We start from the raw sequence: 9,756 nt of genomic DNA on the forward strand, positions 1-9,756 counted from the left end.
CCAAAACGAGCTAAATCTGAACACATCGGTTTTACAAGTATCCACGTGATACTCGTCAAAACTTTTTCTCTTATAACTGCGCGAAAAGCATGTATTCTTGCTTAATACAACGAAACAAGCTGTTTTAGACCGAAACGAGCTAAATCACAACACATCGGTTTTACAAGTGTCTCTCTAATACGCGTCAAAACTTTTTCTCTTATAACTGCGCGAAAAGCATGTATTCTTGCTTAATACAACGAAACAAGTTGTTTTAGACCGAAACGAGCTAAATCTGAACACATCGGTTTTACAAGTGTTCCTCTGATACGCGTCAAAACTTTTTTCTCTTATAACTGCGCGAAAAGCATGTATTCTTGCTTAGTCCAACGAAACAAGCTGTTTTAGACCGAAACAAGGTAAATCTGAACACATCGGTTTTACAAGTGTCCTTGTGACATGCCTTTAAAACTTTTTCTCTTATAACTGCGCGAAAAGCATGTATTCCTGCCTAATACAGCTTAAGAAGCTGTTTTAGACCAAAACGAGCTAAATCACAACACATCGGTTTTACAATTGTTCCTCTGATACGCGTCTAAACTTTTTCTCTTATAACTGCGCGAAAAGCATGTATTCGTGCTTAATACAACGAAACAAGCTGTTTTAGACCAAAACGAGCTAAATCTGAACACATCGGTTTTACAAGTATCCACGTGATACTCGTCAAAACTTTTTCTCTTATAACTGCGCGAAAAGCATGTATTCTTGCTTATTACAACGAAACAAGCTGTTTTAGACCGAAACGAGCTAAATCACAACACATCGGTTTTACAAGTGTCTCTCTAATACGCGTCAAAACTTTTTCTCTTATAACTGCGCGAAAAGCATGTATTCTTGCTTAATACAACGAAACAAGTTGTTTTAGACCGAAACGAGCTAAATCTGAACACATCGGTTTTACAAGTGTTCCTCTGATACGCGTCAAAACTTTTTTCTCTTATAACTGCGCGAAAAGCATGTATTCTTGCTTAGTCCAACGAAACAAGCTGTTTTAGACCGAAACAAGGTAAATCTGAACACATCGGTTTTACAAGTGTCCTTGTGACATGCCTTTAAAACTTTTTCTCTTATAACTGCGCGAAAAGCATGTATTCCTGCCTAATACAGCTTAAGAAGCTGTTTTAGACCAAAACGAGCTAAATCACAACACATCGGTTTTACAAGTGTTCCTCTGATACGCGTCAAAATTTTTTCTCTTATAACTGCGCGAAAAACATGTATTCTTGCTTAATACAGCGAAACAAGCTGTTTTAGACCGAAACGAGCTAAATCACAACACATCGGTTTTACAATTGTTCCTCTGATACGCGTCTAAACTTTTTCTCTTATAACTGCGCGAAAAGCATGTATTCGTGCTTAATACAACGAAACAAGCTGTTTTAGACCGAAACGAGTTAAATCTGAACACATCGGTTTTACAAGTGTCCCTGTGACATGCGTCAAAACTTTTTCTCTTATAACTGCGCGAAAAGCATGTATTCTTGCTTAATACAGCGAAACAAGCTGTTTTAGACCGAAACGAGCTAAATCACAACACATCGGTTTTACAAGTGTCCCTGTGACACGCGTCAAAACTTTTTCTCTTATAACTGCGCGAAAAGCATGTATTCTTGCTTAATACAGCGAAACAAGCTGTTTTAGACCGAAACGAGCTAAATCACAAAACATCGGTTTTACAAGTGTTCCTCTGATACGCGTCAAAACTTTTTCTCTTATAACTGCGCGAAAAGCATGTATTCGTGCTTAATACAACGAAACAAGCTGTTTTAGACCAAAACGAGCTAAATCTGAACACATCGATTTTACAAGTATCCACGTGATACTCGTCAAAACTTTTTCTCTTATAACTGCGCGAAAAGCATGTATTCTTGCTTAATACAACGAAACAAGCTGTTTTAGACCGAAACGAGCTAAATCTGAACACATCGGTTTTACAAGTGTTCCTCTGATACGCGTCAAAACTTTTTTCTCTTATAACTGCGCGAAAAGCATGTATTCTTGCTTAGTCCAACGAAACAAGCTGTTTTAGACCGAAACAAGGTAAATCTGAACACATCGGTTTTACAAGTGTCCTTGTGACATGCCTTTAAAACTTTTTCTCTTATAACTGCGCGAAAAGCATGTATTCCTGCCTAATACATCGGTTTTAGAAGTGTTCCTCTGATACGCGTCAAAACTTTTTCTCTTATAACTGCGCGAAAAGCATGTATTCGTGCTTAATACAACGAAACAAGCTGTTTTAGACCAAAACGATCTAAATCTGAACACATCGGTTTTACAAGTATCCACGTGATACTCGTCAAAACTTTTTCTCTTATAACTGCGCGAAAAGCATGTATTCTTGCTTAATACAACGAAACAAGCTGTTTTAGACCGAAACGAGCTAAATCACAACACATCGGTTTTACAAGTGTCTCTCTAATACGCGTCAAAACTTTTTCTCTTATAACTGCGCGAAAAGCATGTATTCTTGCTTAATACAACGAAACAAGTTGTTTTAGACCGAAACGAGCTAAATCTGAACACATCGGTTTTACAAGTGTTCCTCTGATACGCGTCAAAACTTTTTTCTCTTATAACTGCGCGAAAAGCATGTATTCTTGCTTAGTCCAACGAAACAAGCTGTTTTAGACCGAAACAAGGTAAATCTGAACACATCGGTTTTACAAGTGTCCTTGTGACATGCCTTTAAAACTTTTTCTCTTATAACTGCGCGAAAAGCATGTATTCCTGCCTAATACAGCTTAAGAAGCTGTTTTAGACCAAAACGAGCTAAATCACAACACATCGGTTTTACAAGTGTTCCTCTGATACGCGTCAAAATTTTTTCTCTTATAACTGCGCGAAAAGCATGTATTCTTGCTTAATACAGCGAAACAAGCTGTTTTAGACCGAAACGAGCTAAATCACAACACATCGCTTTTACAAGTGTTCCTCTGATACGCGTCAACTCTTTTTTCTCTTATAGCTGCGCGAAAAGCATGTATTCGTGCTTAGTCCAACGAAACAAGCTGTTTTAGACCGAAACGAGGTAAATCTGAACACATCGGTTTTACAAGTGTCCCTGTGACACGCCTTTAAAGCTTTTTCTCTTATCACTGCGCGAAAAGCATGTATTTCTGCTTAATACAGCGAAATAAGCTGTTTTAGACCGAAACGAGCTATATCACAACACATCGGTTTTACAATTGTTCCTCTGATACGTGTCTAAACTTTTTCTCTTATAACTGCGCGAAAAGCATGTATTCGTGCTTAATACAACGAAACAAGCTGTTTTAGACCGAAACGAGGTTAATCACAACACATCGGTTTTACAAGTGTTCCTCTGATAAGCGTCTAAACTTTTTCTCTTATAACTGCGCGAAAAGCATGTATTCGTGCTAAATACAACGAATCAAGTTGTTTTAGACCGAAACGAGCGAAATCTGAACACATCGGTTTTACAAGTGTCCCTGTGACACGCGTCAAAACTTTTTCTCTTATAACTGCGCGAAAAGCATGTATTCTTGCTTAATACAACGAAACAAGCTGTTTTAGTCCGAAAAGAGTTAAATCTGAACACATCGGTTTTACAAGTGTTCCTCTGATACGCGTCAAAACTTTTTCTCTTATAACTGCGCGAAAAGCATGTATTCTTGCTTAATACAACGAAATAAGCTGTTTTAGACCGAAACGAGCCAAATCACAACACATCGGTATTACAAGTGTTCCACGTGATACTCGTCAAAACTTTTTCTCTTATAACTGCGCGAAAAGCATGTATTCGTGCTAAATACAACGAAACAAGTTGTTTTAGACCGAAACGAGCGAAATCTGAACACATCGGTTTTACAAGTGTCCCTGTGACACGCGTCAAAACTTTTTCTCTTATAACTGCGCGAAAAGCATGTATTCTTGCTTAATACAACGAAACAAGCTGTTTTAGTCCGAAAAGAGTTAAATCTGAACACATCGGTTTTACAAGTGTTCCTCTGATACGCGTCAAAACTTTTTCTCTTATAACTGCGCGAAAAGCATGTATTCTTGCTTAATACAACGAAACAAGCTGTTTTAGACCGAAACGAGCCAAATCACAACACATCGGTATTACAAGTGTTCCACGTGATACTCGTCAAAACTTTTTCTCTTATAACTGCGCGAAAAGCATGTATTCGTGCTAAATACAACGAAACAAGTTGTTTTAGACCGAAACGAGCGAAATCTGAACACATCGGTTTTACAAGTGTCCCTGTGACACGCGTCAAAACTTTTTCTCTTATAACTGCGCGAAAAGCATGTATTCTTGCTTAATACAGCGAAACAAGCTGTTTTAGACCGAAACGAGCTAAATCACAAAACATCGGTTTTACAAGTGTTCCTCTGATACGCGTCAAAACTTTTTCTCTTATAACTGCGCGAAAAGCATGTATTCGTGCTTAATACAACGAAACAAGCTGTTTTAGACCAAAACGAGCTAAATCTGAACACATCGGTTTTACAAGTATCCACGTGATACTCGTCAAAACTTTTTCTCTTATAACTGCGCGAAAAGCATGTATTCGTGCTAAATACAACGAAACAAGTTGTTTTAGACCGAAACGAGCGAAATCTGAACACATCGGTTTTACAAGTGTCCCTGTGACACGCGTCAAAACTTTTTCTCTTATAACTGCGCGAAAAGCATGTATTCTTGCTTAATACAACGAAACAAGCTGTTTTAGTCCGAAAAGAGTTAAATCTGAACACATCGGTTTTACAAGTGTTCCTCTGATACGCGTCAAAACTTTTTCTCTTATAACTGCGCGAAAAGCATGTATTCTTGCTTAATACAACGAAACAAGCTGTTTTAGACCGAAACGAGCCAAATCACAACACATCGGTATTACAAGTGTTCCACGTGATACTCGTCAAAACTTTTTCTCTTATAACTGCGCGAAAAGCATGTATTCGTGCTAAATACAACGAAACAAGTTGTTTTAGACCGAAACGAGCGAAATCTGAACACATCGGTTTTACAAGTGTCCCTGTGACACGCGTCAAAACTTTTTCTCTTATAACTGCGCGAAAAGCATGTATTCTTGCTAATTACAGCGAAACAAGCTGTTTTAGACCGAAACGAGCTAAATCACAAAACATCGGTTTTACAAGTGTTCCTCTGATACGCGTCAAAACTTTTTCTCTTATAACTGCGCGAAAAGCATGTATTCGTGCTTAATACAACGAAACAAGCTGTTTTAGACCAAAACGAGCTAAATCTGAACACATCGGTTTTACAAGTATCCACGTGATACTCGTCAAAACTTTTTCTCTTATAACTGCGCGAAAAGCATGTATTCTTGCTTAATACAACGAAACAAGCTGTTTTAGACCGAAACGAGCTAAATCACAACACATCGGTTTTACAAGTGTCTCTCTAATACGCGTCAAAACTTTTTCTCTTATAACTGCGCGAAAAGCATGTATTCTTGCTTAATACAACGAAACAAGTTGTTTTAGACCGAAACGAGCTAAATCTGAACACATCGGTTTTACAAGTGTTCCTCTGATACGCGTCAAAACTTTTTTCTCTTATAACTGCGCGAAAAGCATGTATTCTTGCTTAGTCCAACGAAACAAGCTGTTTTAGACCGAAACAACGTAAATCTGAACACATCGGTTTTACAAGTGTCCTTGTGACATGCCTTTAAAACTTTTTCTCTTATAACTGCGCGAAAAGCATGTATTCCTGCCTAATACAGCTTAAGAAGCTGTTTTAGACCAAAACGAGCTAAATCACAACACATCGGTTTTACAATTGTTCCTCTGATACGCGTCTAAACTTTTTCTCTTATAACTGCGCGAAAAGCATGTATTCGTGCTTAATACAACGAAACAAGCTGTTTTAGACCGAAACGAGTTAAATCTGAACACATCGGTTTTACAAGTGTCCCTGTGACATGCGTCAAAACTTTTTCTCTTATAACTGCGCGAAAAGCATGTATTCTTGCTTAATACAACGAAACAAGCTGTTTTAGACCGAAACGAGCCAAATCACAACACATCGGTATTACAAGTGTTCCACGTGATACTCGTCAAAACTTTTTCTCTTATAACTGCGCGAAAAGCATGTATTCGTGCTAAATACAACGAAACAAGTTGTTTTAGACCGAAACGAGCGAAATCTGAACACATCGGTTTTACAAGTGTCCCTGTGACACGCGTCAAAACTTTTTCTCTTATAACTGCGCGAAAAGCATGTATTCTTGCTTAATACAGCGAAACAAGCTGTTTTAGACCGAAACGAGCTAAATCACAAAACATCGGTTTTACAAGTGTTCCTCTGATACGCGTCAAAACTTTTTCTCTTATAACTGCGCGAAAAGCATGTATTCGTGCTTAATACAACGAAACAAGCTGTTTTAGACCAAAACGAGCTAAATCTGAACACATCGGTTTTACAAGTATCCACGTGATACTCGTCAAAACTTTTTCTCTTATAACTGCGCGAAAAGCATGTATTCTTGCTTAATACAACGAAACAAGCTGTTTTAGACCGAAACGAGCTAAATCACAACACATCGGTTTTACAAGTGTCTCTCTAATACGCGTCAAAACTTTTTCTCTTATAACTGCGCGAAAAGCATGTATTCGTGCTAAATACAACGAAACAAGTTGTTTTAGACCGAAACGAGCGAAATCTGAACACATCGGTTTTACAAGTGTCCCTGTGACACGCGTCAAAACTTTTTCTCTTATAACTGCGCGAAAAGCATGTATTCTTGCTTAATACAGCGAAACAAGCTGTTTTAGACCGAAACGAGCTAAATCACAAAACATCGGTTTTACAAGTGTTCCTCTGATACGCGTCAAAACTTTTTCTCTTATAACTGCGCGAAAAGCATGTATTCGTGCTAAATACAACGAAACAAGCTGTTTTAGACCGAAACGAGCGAAATCTGAACACATCGGTTTTACAAGTGTCCCTGTGACACGCGTCAAAACTTTTTCTCTTATAACTGCGCGAAAAGCATGTATTCTTGCTTAATACAACGAAACAAGCTGTTTTAGTCCGAAAAGAGTTAAATCTGAACACATCGGTTTTACAAGTGTTCCTCTGATACGCGTCAAAACTTTTTCTCTTATAACTGCGCGAAAAGCATGTATTCTTGCTTAATACAACGAAACAAGCTGTTTTAGACCGAAACGAGCCAAATCACAACACATCGGTATTACAAGTGTTCCACGTGATACTCGTCAAAACTTTTTCTCTTATAACTGCGCGAAAAGCATGTATTCGTGCTAAATACAACGAAACAAGTTGTTTTAGACCGAAACGAGCGAAATCTGAACACATCGGTTTTACAAGTGTCCCTGTGACACGCGTCAAAACTTTTTCTCTTATAACTGCGCGAAAAGCATGTATTCTTGCTTAATACAGCGAAACAAGCTGTTTTAGACCGAAACGAGCTAAATCACAAAACATCGGTTTTACAAGTGTTCCTCTGATACGCGTCAAAACTTTTTCTCTTATAACTGCGCGAAAAGCATGTATTCGTGCTTAATACAACGAAACAAGCTGTTTTAGACCAAAACGAGCTAAATCTGAACACATCGGTTTTACAAGTATCCACGTGATACTCGTCAAAACTTTTTCTCTTATAACTGCGCGAAAAGCATGTATTCTTGCTTAATACAACGAAACAAGCTGTTTTAGACCGAAACGAGCGAAATCACAACACATCGGTTTTACAAGTGTCTCTCTAATACGCGTCAAAACTTTTTCTCTTATAACTGCGCGAAAAGCATGTATTCTTGCTTAATACAACGAAACAAGTTGTTTTAGACCGAAACGAGCTAAATCTGAACACATCGGTTTTACAAGTGTTCCTCTGATACGCGTCAAAACTTTTTTCTCTTATAACTGCGCGAAAAGCATGTATTCTTGCTTAGTCCAACGAAACAAGCTGTTTTAGACCGAAACAAGGTAAATCTGAACACATCGGTTTTACAAGTGTCCTTGTGACATGCCTTTAAAACTTTTTCTCTTATAACTGCGCGAAAAGCATGTATTCCTGCCTAATACAGCTTAAGAAGCTGTTTTAGACCAAAACGAGCTAAATCACAACACATCGGTTTTACAATTGTTCCTCTGATACGCGTCTAAACTTTTTCTCTTATAACTGCGCGAAAAGCATGTATTCGTGCTTAATACAACGAAACAAGCTGTTTTAGACCAAAACGAGCTAAATCTGAACACATCGGTTTTACAAGTATCCACGTGATACTCGTCAAAACTTTTTCTCTTATAACTGCGCGAAAAGCATGTATTCTTGCTTATTACAACGAAACAAGCTGTTTTAGACCGAAACGAGCTAAATCACAACACATCGGTTTTACAAGTGTCTCTCTAATACGCGTCAAAACTTTTTCTCTTATAACTGCGCGAAAAGCATGTATTCTTGCTTAATACAACGAAACAAGTTGTTTTAGACCGAAACGAGCTAAATCTGAACACATCGGTTTTACAAGTGTTCCTCTGATACGCGTCAAAACTTTTTTCTCTTATAACTGCGCGAAAAGCATGTATTCTTGCTTAGTCCAACGAAACAAGCTGTTTTAGACCGAAACAAGGTAAATCTGAACACATCGGTTTTACAAGTGTCCTTGTGACATGCCTTTAAAACTTTTTCTCTTATAACTGCGCGAAAAGCATGTATTCCTGCCTAATACAGCTTAAGAAGCTGTTTTAGACCAAAACGAGCTAAATCACAACACATCGGTTTTACAAGTGTTCCTCTGATACGCGTCAAAATTTTTTCTCTTATAACTGCGCGAAAAACATGTATTCTTGCTTAATACAGCGAAACAAGCTGTTTTAGACCGAAACGAGCTAAATCACAACACATCGGTTTTACAATTGTTCCTCTGATACGCGTCTAAACTTTTTCTCTTATAACTGCGCGAAAAGCATGTATTCGTGCTTAATACAACGAAACAAGCTGTTTTAGACCGAAACGAGTTAAATCTGAACACATCGGTTTTACAAGTGTCCCTGTGACATGCGTCAAAACTTTTTCTCTTATAACTGCGCGAAAAGCATGTATTCTTGCTTAATACAGCGAAACAAGCTGTTTTAGACCGAAACGAGCTAAATCACAACACATCGGTTTTACAAGTGTCCCTGTGACACGCGTCAAAACTTTTTCTCTTATAACTGCGCGAAAAGCATGTATTCTTGCTTAATACAGCGAAACAAGCTGTTTTAGACCGAAACGAGCTAAATCACAAAACATCGGTTTTACAAGTGTTCCTCTGATACGCGTCAAAACTTTTTCTCTTATAACTGCGCGAAAAGCATGTATTCGTGCTTAATACAACGAAACAAGCTGTTTTAGACCAAAACGAGCTAAATCTGAACACATCGATTTTACAAGTATCCACGTGATACTCGTCAAAACTTTTTCTCTTATAACTGCGCGAAAAGCATGTATTCTTGCTTAATACAACGAAACAAGCTGTTTTAGACCGAAACGAGCTAAATCTGAACACATCGGTTTTACAAGTGTTCCTCTGATACGCGTCAAAACTTTTTTCTCTTATAACTGCGCGAAAAGCATGTATTCTTGCTTAGTCCAACGAAACAAGCTGTTTTAGACCGAAACAAGGTAAATCTGAACACATCGGTTTTACAAGTGTCCTTGTGACATGCCTTTAAAACTTTTTCTCTTATAACTGCGCGAAAAGCATGTATTCCTGCCT

Source organism: Amblyomma americanum, unplaced genomic scaffold (genome assembly GCF_052857255.1).
Source record: "Amblyomma americanum isolate KBUSLIRL-KWMA unplaced genomic scaffold, ASM5285725v1 scaffold_16, whole genome shotgun sequence".
In the NCBI taxonomy this organism is placed as follows: Eukaryota; Metazoa; Arthropoda; class Arachnida; order Ixodida; family Ixodidae; genus Amblyomma; species Amblyomma americanum.